The sequence below is a fragment of the Danio rerio genome, chromosome 22 (assembly GCF_049306965.1).
Source record: "Danio rerio strain Tuebingen ecotype United States chromosome 22, GRCz12tu, whole genome shotgun sequence".
In the NCBI taxonomy this organism is placed as follows: domain Eukaryota; kingdom Metazoa; phylum Chordata; class Actinopteri; order Cypriniformes; family Danionidae; genus Danio; species Danio rerio.
Window position 1 is genome coordinate 33,753,132 of NC_133197.1, and position 14,850 is coordinate 33,767,981.

Here is a 14,850-nt window from a genome sequence, read left to right on the forward strand (position 1 = left end):
GTGTAGATCTGGTCCTTACTTTGACTCAATACCAGTAATGTGTGTGTAGATCCGGTCCTTACTTTGACTCAATACCGGTAATGTGTGTGTAGATCTGGTCCCTACTTTGACTCAATACCAGTAATGTGTGTGTAGATCCGGTCCCTACTTTGACTCAATACCAGTAATGTGTGTGTAGACCTGGTCCCTACTTTGACTCAATACCGGTAATGTGTATCTGGAACTGGTCCTTACTTTGTCTCAAAACCAGTAAAGTGTGTGTAGAATTGGTCCCCACTTTGTCTAAAAATCGGTTGTGTATGTGGCGGACCCCACTTCTACACAAAACCTGAAATGTCCCCACAAGTGACCACTGTGTCAGGTCTAAAAAAAAATTTGCGGAATATGCAAAATCTGAAGTGATTTTATGAAATAGTTTGTGTTTTTGTGTGGCAAACTATTTTTTTTATGTCTCTAACATCATCAGAAAGGGTGGTCCCCATTACGTAACCACCGTGACAGGTGACCCCCACAATGCACAAAAACAAGTATGTGTGTGTGTGTGTGTGTGTGTGACACACACTCCATGTTGATTTTTTTGCTTTAGTATTAGTTAGTCTTTCATTTACAAACATTTTTCAGATTTTTATTAGATTTGTTTTTGCCAATTTTTATAAAAATGTTCTCTGTTGCAGTCATACTAGTGTGTGTTTGTGCCTGTGTGCAGAAATGTAAGACATTCCAGATTTATAATGGGTTTCACATTTCTACCTAACAGTGATTTAAATTTTTCTTACACACCTTTAAAAACAACCAAATCAACTTCAGTTTTTATGTGTTTGAAGATTTTTTTAGGGTAGTTGGAGAGCTTCATGCTCCTAAGATAAAGGGAACATTTACAGTAAACAAAAATAGGAAGCTCTGACCCTGTGGGCCAATTAAGGGTTAATAAATATATAGACATATAACATATTGTGCTATGTTAACTTAAAATGTGGAGTTAAGTACTGAGGACATATACTTCATAATCTAAACTGAATTTAAATCCAGCAAGTGTTACAACAAACCCTGCAGATGGAGTAAATAATCACATTTTTACTCTAAACACCTTTGATCGATATGATAACATCAACTTTAAACATATTTGATCAGCAATCTGTCTTTCAATGACTTTCAAATTCAAACGTATTCATGAGATGTGAAGTTGATCTGAAATGTTGTAGAATTGACACAAAACGGATTATAATTTAAAAACTTTTTTTAAATTTAATTTCACTATATATTTTAAGGATTTGTAGTCAGACAGCTCCAACTCATATAACAATAATAACAATATTAACTCATAATAACAATAACACAACTCATATATTTCAAAATACTTGATTTCTTTCACCTGAAGAGGAAACAGACGAATCACAATATTTATAATACATCACAATAAAACATATGTTGAATAAGTTGGCAGTTCATTCCACTGTGGCGACCCCTGATTAATAAAGGGACTAAGCCGAAAAGAAAATGAATGAATGAATGAATGAATGAATGAATGAATCTGATGGTAAACATGAATTAATTGTTTTTTTTTTATCAGACTTGACAAAAACAGTCTGCAGAAACACTTTCATTGACATTCAACAGAACACAAATGAGAGAAAACATGGGAAGCATAACACATACACACACACACACGCACGCACACACACACACACACACACACACACACACACACACACACACACACACACACACACACACACACACACATTCATACACACTCACCGGCCACTTTATTAGGTACACCCGTCCAACTGTTTGTTAAAGCAAATTTCTAATCAGCCAATAGCATGGCAGCAAATCAATGCATTTAGGCATGCAGACATGGTCAAGACAATCTTCTGCAATTCAAACAGAGCAACGTGAATGAACGTGACATGGTTGTTAGTGCCAGATGGGCTGGTCTGAGTATTTCAAAACTGCTGATCTACTGGGATTTTCAAGCACAAGTCTTTAGGGTTTACAAAAACAATGGTCCAAAAACAAAAAAATATCCAGTGAGCCTCAATTCCGTGGGCGCAAATGCCTTGTTGATGCCAGAGGTCAGAGGAGAATGGCCAGACTGGTTCCAGCTGATAGAAAAGCAACAGCAACTCAAATAAGAACTCCTTATACAGGCGAGGTCTGCAGAAGAGCATCTCTGAACGCACAATACGTCCAACCTTGAGGCGGATGGGCTACAGCGGCAGACCACACCGGGTGCCACTCCTGTCAGCTAAGAACAGGAAACTGAGGCTACAATTCACACAGGCTCACCAAAATTGGACAATAGAAGATTGGAGAATGTAGTTTGCAGTATGCAGTGACCATTTTTTGGAGGATGATTACACTGAGAAGATCTTTGAGTCAGAAAAATTAGTCAGTCGTTGCACCAACAGACTGAGACCTGAAGCTGCTACGTCTGTTTTCAATTTCTCAGGCTTTAACGCGAGCTCAATGGACCTCCCAACTTTCTCTGCAAAGTGACACTTCAGTCCGTCGAAGGGAAAAAGCTCTAAAATGTGCCAGCCAGGTAATGAAGAGACCAGTGTGTCCTTAAAAAATATAAATATATAATATTTAATATATAATAATTATAATATAATATAAATGTTTAAACATGGCATATAGATTATTAGTAGAATGTTCTCACATATAAAATTGTTTCATGGTTTGGTAGCACAACACTAAGAAGAAGAAATTATTGCTAATTATCAATCAGGCAAATTTGATAACAAACAACATTGGCTGCAGAATTGATTTGACTCCTCCATGAAAAAAGGTAATTGCGATTGACACATCTCCTTCACCCATCTTTTAAAATGTTACCATCGAGAAATCCCGGAGAAATGCTTATAAAAAGTCATTTACACCAGTTGTTGTATGAAATCAAATTACTGTTTAATGTGAATGGTACGGTTGTTAACAATACAGTAAAATTCATGGGGCTAATATGTTTTTAAGTTTTTAATACATGCGGTTATCTTGAGTGTTGCCAATACATGATTGCTGAATGGTTGTATGTCACCAGTGTTAAAGACAAATTTTAATTCAGTGCCAAGCAGAACGGACAAGGTTTAAACAAACATTGTGTGTCCCTAGATCCAGAATCTGTTGCTCTCAGCAGTCACACTTTTTAAATTAATTATTATTTTTTTTTACTTCTTATTGATTATTTTACCGCAACTCTGCTCTTTTTATCTATTTTCTCGCAGCCTGGTTAATGATGATATAAGTTAGACGAGCCACCACTTATTGCACAGCTGTTGTGGTCCAATGGTTAGCACGTTAGGTTATGACACTGCGGACCTGGCTTTGATCCTCGTTTAAGTAGTTTTTTTTTTTTGTCATTTTTATTGTTAAGACATAATACTGTAAGGGTTGTTGAACATTTGAAGTTCTAAAGCAGCTGTTTTCTCAAAAAAAGACGTGATAGTGTAATTAGAAACTGAATTGGAAATGTCCTTATTTTAATATAGTCAGTCGTAAACTGAGGTGGGCCTGTCTGAGGCTTGAAACTCCAGGGCTGAAAAGGACTCCCACTCCGGCCCTGGTGCTGGCTGCAGACAGTACAAAATACAAATAGTGCAAATACAATGACAGTGCAAAATACAGACAGTGCAAATACAACGACAGTGCAAAATACAGACAGTGCAAATACAACGGCAATGTGAAACTGTGCTCTACACAGTGCAGGTGTAGAATGAGCGGAGGATGTGGGGGCTCATTCCAAACCTCCTGAGACGTCTGAGGAAGAAGAGGCGTTGTTGTGCCTTCCTCAGCACTGCGTCCGTGTGGGCAGTCCATGTCAAATCCTCAGCGATATGTACTCCAAGAATCTTGAAAGTGCTGACTCTCACCACTGGCGTCCCGTTGATGGTGATTAGGTTGTGTTCTCTCTTGTCTCTCCTAAAATGCACCACCAGCTCCTTGGTTTTGCTATTCCATGTTAAAATTATTTGACGTTCTCTGTACTCTCTTGCCATAGGATGCTACCCAGTGACAGTCAGGGTCAACCAGAAGACAGGCGTTTTCAAATTTACTTTGCATCTAAAAATGGTCTACCTGGTGTATGATCTCAATCCTAATGAGTAAGAAACCAAAACTGTCATTGTTATTGTAATTTCTTTCACATCCGAGGAAATTTAAAAACAATCACAGCCCTTGGACCTCATGTATCAACTCTGTATATGCACAAAAACTTGGCGTTTGCCAGATTTCATGCTCACGTTTGGATTTACTAAAGAAGAATGTGCCTTGGTCCACGCCAACTTCATGTCGGGTGTACGTGCATTTCTTGTGTGTGTTTGTTTTATTTCCATTGGTGACTTCTAGAGGCAATTGTGTTAAATTGCACACTAAAAAATATCTTTGAGCCGTGCAATGGCAGCTGTATGGGAAAGGATCATCCGCAAGTCTAGCAGGTATATAAGGTTTCCATACCATGCAGTTGACCAGCCAAACATTAAAGCAATTTGGAGCGATCGCCGGTTTTCCCAATGGAGCAATCGACTGCACGCACATTGCTGTAAAAGTGCCATATGAAGATCAAGAACATTTCCATTCAATAAATTTGTAAATAATAAGTGATGCTTAAACGCGTTTAACATAATACACACTTATTAAAAATTCCTACTTGTCTTCCTCGTGATGAAGAGTAGGCAAAATCTGATATGTAGTGGAGAAAAAAAGAATGGGTTCATCAGATGCTGGATTCGAACCGGGTTCATGATCGATTGTGTCAAAACATGTGGCCATGCTCTTTACGAGCTACGCCATTCACACTGCTGTTTGCCAGTCTCTTTAGTTATGTTGTCCCTATATCAAACGGTGATGGGCGGAATCACTCAACTAGCTCATTCCAACGAGGTGTGCTGTTTGCACTTAGCCTAAACAGACACTACAAAACTTTACACCTTTACATCGGACTATTTCTTTTTTAATTCACTCACAGTGCGATGTTCAGACTCCTTGCATTAACCGCATCAGCTAAACTCTCCCACTCTTATTTTTATTCATTTTTTTTTTAGTAATTCCGGAGGACAAATTTGCAAATAACAGTTTTTCTCTGGTCTACCACCAGTTCATATTCTGTGAAGTTTTGTGTGCTTTTTCGTTTTGCCAAAGTAGAATTATTACCATCCCACATAGCAAAATTTCTCTGGCCCAGACAATCAGGTTTTGCTTGGCCCACATGCCGCAGTGAATTACGGTACATGACTGGACCAAATCTGGCTTCCAGACAAGGGCCAAACACAGACCATATCTGGGCCAAGTCTCAGCCAAGTTAATAACTCATAACTGGGCCTGAACTGGGCCAGATAGGTTGGTGTGTCACGATTGCAGTGAAATTGATAAACCCATGGAGTGATGCGCTTTAGGCACACTCTGGGCACGCTTTTTCTCAAAGTGACCTGATTGGTAGAATTTTTTTTCTTTACTCAAAAATGATTTTAGTGTATTTTAAATGTGGGTCAAGACTGGCCAAACTCACATGGCCCACTTATCAAATTTTTAAATCTGTGCCAAATACTACGTTTTTCATCTGGCCAAAATCTTGTGTGCCGCCTTAAAAACGGTGCCACCTCTGCCAAACCCGGCCATGTTTGGCCCACATGCTGTATGCCAGTGCCGGATGAATGCCTGCTGTGCCAGCTTTATGCCAAATCTGGGCCAGAATTCTTTGCTACTAGGGATATTTATTAGGGGGAGGAGGCAGGGAGGGGTTTTGTGCTCGTGCACTTGCGCTCAGTTTCACTTTAATTTGGATGTACAAAGAGAATATGCATGGGATTCCGTGTACGCAGTGTTTCATACATCTGAATTTTTTACTGCGTATGCAATGTTTTAGTATGAATTCAAAACAAGTCTTCATGCATGAGGCCCCTAGTGTTTACCCAGCTAGAAGTTTGATGTTCCCAGGACGTTCTCAGAATGTCACCGTCGGTGTAATGGCATAGTGCAGAAATGTTCCCAGAACCTTCTGATTTTATTTTGGGGACCTTCACAGAACATTCAGAGCTCAATCAATACAATTTTATTAAAATTGGCTTTATTGGCAGAAAACATAAAACATAAAGGGGGCTGTAGCCCCCCTATATTTCTACTCAGCCCCTCTAAAACGTTTGCGATTAGCTTATTGACCTTATTCTCCGCAGACGAGTGGGCGCTGCCATTTGAATCTTTTTGGCACGAGACTTCCGGTCTCATTCCCTTCCATTCATGTTTAGACATTAAAAACTGCTCGTTTCGCTGTTTGATGTTGCAAACTGATATTTCCTTGTTATATTATTCTACTTGGTCTATATAGTCATGCAAACATTTGTTTGTAGAGCAAGTAGTTTGACCGTTTTTTGCCGTTTATTATTCCTTGTCATTTCTCCCATAGGCGACTGAAATGGAAGTTCTAAGACAATCGCGAAAACAGGCACACTTCCGCATTTTAGAATAAAGTCAATAAACTGTACACTAAATTATTGCCTCAGTCGCCTTTAAATTTGATTAAAAAAAGGTGGCAGAATTTGGCTCCTCCCCATTTTTTTTTATTTGTTCAGCAAACCACAGCCGTGGACAGCGAGAAAATGAGGTGTGTGTTTATTGATAAATTGTTAGGATATAATATCTGCTTATTTGCAGTTCTTTGATATAGATAACGTTGTATCACCTGTATCCCAATCTCACAGAGGAGCAGTCGGGTTTTCTCGACGTTTACCTCATCAGCACAGCTGTTTCCTCCAGCGAAAAATGTTACTCTTAACAAAGATGTCTCTATTTTATTTCAAAATGAACTACCAACACTTTACAGTTTGTGTGGCATTAACTATACCATACAGTCTTGCACAGAAAGGACTAAATAGTGACAAAACCACTTAGAGAATGTACTCATTTTAACTGAGTCACTGACAGAGATAGAAACATCAAGTGTTGTCACAGTCACACATTTGCATTGATACGGAGTTTCTCCTACATGCATTTATATCCTAGCCGTTATATTGCCTTTATAATAAGAGATCTGCTGTCTCCCAATTGTTTTGTACAGATCTGCATGGTTCATGTGATTCCCATAACATTATTTCAGAATGAAAACGGCGAATTTCGCCGAAAGGTGACAAGTTTGCTCCGCTGTTTATGGTGGGCATTGAGGCTGAGAAAGTGTTAGGTTGCGTGGTGTCGTACAATGTTGCTTACAACGCTCAAAAAGATTAAAATAACATGAAAAATTATTTTATAAGTGTCAGCAACATCGGATGCTTTACAGGCTTATTAAATGGTATATGTAACGTTCAGTCTCAAAATGTTATACGTTAAAATAGCCTCAGGTGACAGAGGCGGTTAATGACTTTTTTCATCCACAATTTGAGGCAAAATTATTATAAAGGTCGATTATTGACAACTTCTTCGGCAATACTTCAGATCACTCTAAGATAATCCAGACCATATAAACTTTTTTAAAAAGGCCTTACCATAAAACTTGCTCGCCTCTGAATTGCAGAAAACGGCGCCTTCTCGTGGTTAATATGCCTCCTGTGTTTACTCCGGAGCGTCGTGCGCATGCACAGGATAAACGAAGACTCTGAAATCAAGTGAAGTATCTCTTAGTTGAGGTCTACAATTTTTTTTTTTATCTTAAATCAGTGTTACCACCGTGCTATTATTTTAATCAACCTAAACTAAAAATCTTTTGTTATTTTAACTACTTTAGTGAATCTAGTTGACTTGACAAAAGAAAATACGTTGTGATATCAAATCATGGAAATTATTTTTTACAGCGCAGCCACAACCCATCACTGAGAAACATTCGTACTCACACCCTATGGTCAATTTGCCTGTATCACATGTCTTTGGAAACCGGAGCACTTGGAGGAAACCCATGCCAACACAGAGATCCCACCTGACCCATCTTGGGCTCGAACCAGCAACCTTCTGTGAGGCAGTGTGTGTGTGTGTGTGTGTGTGTGTGTGTGTCCATGTAAAGGTAACTTGGTGGAAAGGTCAGATTACATGCATTAGGAACAATATCAGCCAATAAATGAAGCAAGTATCGCAGATATAAGTAAAACAGATAGAAAGAAACCAGTCAGAGTTAGAGAGTAACAACAATGCTTAGCAATGTATGATAGTAATAATGACAGTAAAAAGAAAGAAAGGACAACAGTAATAATAACTGAGAATGATAATAAATCACAAGTACTACACCAACCACTACTACAGAAATTTACTTATATTACAACTACTATTGCTGCTACTACAGTCACAACCACAACTATTACTACTATAATGTCTACTACTGCTGATACTAAGACAACAATGACTACCACTACTGACACTACTACAGCGTCTGCTACAACTAATACATCGTCTACTACTACTACTACCGCAATCACTGCTACTACTACATCTACATCAACGACATCTACTACTGGTACTATTACACCAACAACGATTACTACTGCTACAACGACACTTTTACTACCTCTGCTACCACTATACCAACAACATCAACTACTACAGGAACTAATACTGCAATAAATCCCAATTACAATCGATAGTACTACAATGACTACTACTACTACACCAACAACGACTACTACTACTACTGCTACAACGACACCTTTACTACTTCTGCTACCACTATACCAATGACATCAGCTACTACAGGAACTAATACTTCAAAATACCATTACAATCGATACTACTACTACTACTACTGCTGCTGCTACAACAACACCTTTACTACTTCTGCTACCACTATACCAACGACATCAACTACTACAGGAACTAATACTTTGAAATACCATTACAATCGATACTACTACAAAGACTACTACTACTGCTGCTGCTGCTACAACAACACCTTTACTACTTCTGCTACCACTATACCAACGACATCAACTACTACAGGAACTAATACTTTGAAATACCATTACAATCGATACTACTACAAAGACTACTACTACTGCTGCTGCTGCTACAACAACACCTTTACTACTTCTGCTACCACTATACCAACGACATCAACTACAACTTCAAAATAAAATTACAATAGATACTACTACAAAGACTACTACTACAACTACTACTACAACTACTGCAACCTTAATAATGATAATCGTATTAATACTTATATTAATCATAATGAAAAGATAACAGGAGGACAGGTCAGAACAGTAATAATAATAATGATAACAAAAGTAAAAGTAATACCATTAATGATAAAAGTGACGGGAAGGGGGGGGGGGATGGGGGATTTAGTGAATATTGTTGACATAACGTAATTTTTTTATGGAGATTAATGGTTATTCATAATTCTTAGTGTATAGTCAAGTTCAAGCTTAATCAAAGTAATGTTAACATTTGCCTGCTGCAATTTGATGCCATTTTATTTCACTTAATCTCTTAATTGTGATTAAAACTTTATAGTCACTTAATAGTAAATATATATTCACCAAACATCTTTAAGAATAGAACAATATATATTTTTAAATTCAAATAAGTTTTTACGAGCAAAACAAATACAAACTACAACTTTTAACTCGGGCGACTCAGTGGTGCAGTAGGTAGTGCTGTTGCCTCACAGCAAGAAGGTCGCTGGTTTGAGCTTCGGCTGGGTCAGTTGGTGTTTCTGTGTGGAGTTTGGATGTTCTTCCCATGTTGGTGTGGGTTTCCTCCAGGTGCTCCGGTTTCCCCCACAAGTCCAAAGACATGCACTATAGGTGAATCGGGTAAGCTAAATTGGCCCTAGTGTATGTGTGTGAATGAGAGTGTATGGGTGTTTCCTATAATGTTTTGCAGCTGGAAAGGCATCCGCTATGTAAAACATATGCTGAATAAGCTGGCAGCTCATTCTGCTGTGGCGACCCCAGATTAATAAAGGGACTAGGCTGAAAAGAAAATTAACAATCCTAAATAAAAACTTAGATCCCTATGCAATTCATTTCTCTACCACATGATGTCACTATAAGCTTTTGTAGAAGCTTTAAACATTGCATTGACCTGAACAATATATTCCAAACAAAACGTCATCAATATCAGTCAATCTAGAATACGTTCATCTAATAATTTCTCTAAATTGGGTGGTTTAAATTTTTTACTCCTGTGTAATTATAATCCTGAGAAAATTCCTTCCAAATTATCATCATTTCACAAACAATGTCTGTTTTCATGGTCTTTGATCTACAAGCACAACTTTTCCCCGCATAATTATATAATTGGGCACAGCAAAGATTTACTGTACAAAAATAAATCTATTTACTTTGAAAAATGGGCAAAAAAACAATATAATTTATCTTAGACAATTATTTAATAACAGAGGAGTGCCTTTTAAATATGAAGAATTTTTGTCCCATTATAAATACCCATTTACAGCTAAAGAATTTGCTATTGTTTTTGGAGCAATCCCTTATGGGATTATTATGCTTATGAAGGGATGGGACAATCAGCCTCCCCATGCCACAATTAAATGTGCTTAAAACAGCTCTTGGTAAATTACTATTTACCACGAAACCAAATAACAAAAATATCCGCTCTCTATTTCAGCGTGAGATGATCTCTTGTCCTAATGCTGTATATTATTGGAACAGACATATAGGTAATATTAACTGGAAAAGAGTATGGACTTTACCTCAGAAATTTATTATGTATAATAAAATCCGAGAAGTGTCTTATAAAATAATAGGTGCTACCCTACAAACGTTTTTTTTTTTACAAAAGTTTATTTCTGTAGATTTTGATGTAAATTGCTCCTTCTGTGATCACCAAACTAAAGATCTGTCTCATCTTTTTTGGAATTGTGAATATACCAAAATTTTTGGGAAAAATGTATTAGGTATATTTAGTGGTATAATTCCTGATGTTATGTTAAAATATGAAAATGTTATTTTAGGATATAATCATCAAAATGAACATCCTGATGCTTTTTATTTATTTAATCTTATTATATTTTTGGCCAAATATTTTATACAGAAGTGTAAATTCTGTAAGCATAATCCTTTCTTTCAGATTTTTCTTGAAGATCTAAATCTTTATATGTCTTTGATTTCCGAATGTACTAACAAAAAAGCTGTAAAAACTGTGAATCTGTTTTGATCCCTGGCATGTAATGTAATGTAAATGTTTCAATTTATAAAAAAAAAAAAAAAAAACCTTCATCTAATAACTTTCATTGAACCTGAACACTGATTGTTTTCTGACATGGCATATTTTATTAGCCTATAAATCTTGATGAGTGTATCTTTAAGAAGCCTTTTCTTTCCTCAAGGCAATGATGTTGATTTACATTTCGTACAAAAATAAATGTGCATTCTTCTTTAAGCAACAAGTTATTTAATTAATCAAATCGGAAAGCTCTGAATCCAAAAAAATCAAAGAACAAACTATAGTTCTGTATGCAACCACGTCTCCTCATGCCACAGCCGAGGGAAGGATGATGTGTTTTGCTAGTTTTAACTCACAGACCCAGCAAACTCCTTTCATCTGGAGAATTCTCCACTGAATGGCGATGACTCAGTGTTGTTCGTGTTTCAGTGCCTCTCTTAAGTCTTTTGAATCACAGCCAGCAAGAGTAACAAATAGAAATTCCCCTCACTTCATATGCTGTTTTATATATCACACTAGAGAATGAAAATACATCTGCTAAAGCGGGATACATCGCTTTACTTTGGCCTTTACGGCATCAATATACGCAGATCGACTTGGCTGACGCAGACATTTATAAAAATGCATAAAAAATGCTAAATCATTGTTTTGAATTCAATTCAAGCTCTTTCGCCTGCAATGATGTGTTCGGCTGCAATGAATATGGACTGTGAATGAACATATGAGATTATGAATTTGATTAAGGCAATGCATGGACGACTTGCTCAGCAGGTCAGGAGAATCCGCAACACCCACAATGACCATTAAGCCGCCTCGAAAAATGCGGTAGGTTGCTATCGGCATCACCATGGTTACCTCATGTCCAGAATGTTTCTTCAGTTCTCACAGGATCTAGGTGTTAGCAGACGATCAGCTTTACAGCTAAAAATAAACAATGGGGATGAGTTTCTGCATCAGCAGCTTGGGAAAAACACTGATCTGAAGTCACTTTTGAAGGCAGAGTTAAGCTTTTCTTAGTCTCTGTTGTACATTTTATTTATTTATTCATTTTCTTTTCGGCTTAGTCACTTTGTTAATCTGGGGTCACCACAGCGAAAGGAACCACCAATGTTTAACAAAGCGAATGTCCTTCCAGCCGCAACCCATCTCTGGGAAACACCCATACACTCCATTCACACACATACACTACAGACAATTTAGCCTACCCAACTCACAGTGCATGTGTTTGCACTGTGGGGGAAACCGGAGCGCCTGGAGGAAACCCACGCCAACACGGGGAGACCATGCAAACTCCACACAGAAACACCAACTGACCTAGCCGAGGCTCCAATCAGAGACCTTCTTGCTGTGAGGCGAATGTGGTACCCACTGTGCTATAAAACAATGCATTTACCTCATTATCTGTTTTATTGTCATAATTGGTCTGCAGTCATCTTTGTGTACGACAGTGTGTGCTTAAATCTCCTGAGCAAGTCCAGGCCTCAACAATAAGGACTGCACGATGGCCCGGGGCCAGCGTGTGAGATGCTTGGGACAGCAGACAGGATCATTACTGGCCCGATCAGGCCACTGCTGCCTTGTCACTAAAGTTTACTTAGCCTGTGACTATTTGTCAATTGCGTGTAAATACAGCCTTTGAATTGAAGAAATAGTTTGTGTTTTCAAGCCTTCAAATGCTACCTTCTCAGTTCCTCTTATCTGATTGGATGTTGTGAGCAAGTTTTTTTTTCGTATCAACTAGTACAGCGAAGAGACGGCAACATCAAATGATGATGTTTGTTTCTAACGACTTGGAAGCAGACATTTACGAGAGTAGACCATGACTAAAAAAATTGTGATGTTTTGTACAGTTTGCCATCAGTTTGGCAGGTCAGCCATGTTTTGTTTTGGAATAAAATTCCTGCACATTTTGCTACTTTTGTTTGCAAAACCCTTTGAATTTTGCTCATTATATATTTATTAAAATTTATTAAAATTCTAGATTTACAAACATTGTCACATTTTTTTTCTAATTTGTGGGTAATAAATAGCTATTAACTTTTTCTTTTGGTGGGGCCAGTGAAAATATTGGCAGGGCAAGTCAAAATCTGAACCACTGGTCTGATTGGGCCAGTAGAAAAAAAATCCTTAGCGTTGAACCTTGAAGTCTGTAAAGAATCAAGAAGAACGCCACATAGATAAGAAAGGGAGAGGGTTGTTTGCTAATAAAAGCACTGGGGGTTAAAGAATCTTGTACAAAAGCTGTTTTTCGCAGTTTTTCTACACTTTGCAGAATCTGCTCTACACCAGCAGGTGCTAAAATTGTTGAATTTGAGCACCACAAAAACTCCTCTGGCACACTTACAGCGTGGCCCGGCAGTACTAATGTCGAGATAATTATAACCAGATTAGGAATTGTAACTGATTTGGCAGATGGCTGGTAAAGCCACATTCATGGCATGTTAATGTCAAAGATGGACTTATCCCCTTATGAAAATTAGACATGGTTTTAGAGCAACAAAAACAACAGACGCTTTTGCAGTTTAACGATGGTAAACACAAATAGGCTAACGTTTTGCTACGCTAACCACACCATTTAATCATGGTACTTGTAGCAAAACTGTGGTAAAATGGTAACTGATAGGGCTAAATAAATAGTGAACCCGGTTACTGCACTATTATTTTAGCTACTGTAGGCTGTACTTCCTATAAGGATTTGTTCAAAACGTAAACAACGTCGGTCACTAGTTATACTAACATAGATTACAATAGTCTTTTTTATTGTCTTTAGGGATTTATTTTGTATTACAAACTATTTTGGGTCACTCCTGCTGTTTTAATCCTCTCAGATATTAGGTCAAAACTGGCGTTGTCCAATTTGCCCTCACATATTATTCTCAGTCAAACGCGTGGCAGGTTCTGTCTCTATCCAACCACTAGATTTGAGTCATTTTTTTTTTTACAATACTTGAAAGGTGATTAGTTTTAAAATAACTTACATTTCTGGGGTAGCCTACTTACGCCAGGTGACATCCTCATAGCAGCACATGTGACGTCAACTGAATGCACGCTCAAAATGTTTGGATTCGGTTATAAAAAGCGCGCGCTTTGTCATCTGTCAACTGTAAACTGCTAATGGAAATAATGTTACTACAACACGATGTTGTGCAGCTGATGTGTGTGCCATTCTCAGTACAACACTGAAGTAAAACAACCCAACATAGGCTACTTCAATCTTCTCTTAAAGATTGTAAAAACTAATAATAATAATAATAATAATAATGAAATGGATTAATAGTTAAATAATGTGAAGCCAAATTGGAAAATAAAAACACTAACATATATATTTTATTAAACGAATTATTCTCTTAATGAGTGAGTGATAATAATATTAATAATAACAATCAAAAAATAATAATATTAATAAAAATAATGGTAATTTGGATTGATAATTAAATTATTTAGTACGTCAGACTGGAAAGGAAAACCCAAAACACACAATTATTAAAGATAATAATGATGATAATATTAATAATAATAATAATAATAATAATAATAACAACAATAATATAATAATAAAATAGTAATAGTAATAATAATAATAATAATAATTATTATTATTATTATTATTGTTATTATTATTACTATTCTTCTTCTTCTTCTTCCTATTATTATTATTATTATTATTATTATTATTACCGATTTAACATTTAAAAAAAAACATTTTTAGGTTGGGAGATCGCACAGGCTGTTATTTTGACTTGA

The 14,850-nt window shown here is 37.1% G+C and overlaps 1 long non-coding RNA gene across 1 annotated transcript; it reads right to left on the bottom strand.

Moving 5' to 3' along the window:
* Nucleotides 1–1,222: 1,222 nt before the first annotated feature.
* LOC141380228 (uncharacterized) lies at nt 1,223–14,239 on the bottom strand. The gene is made up of 3 exons (XR_012397900.1): nt 14,085–14,239; nt 7,476–7,585; nt 1,223–2,567 (listed from the first exon to the last, which is right to left on the bottom strand). It is a non-coding gene; the product is annotated as an uncharacterized lncRNA (long non-coding RNA).
* Nucleotides 14,240–14,850: the final 611 nt, after the last annotated feature.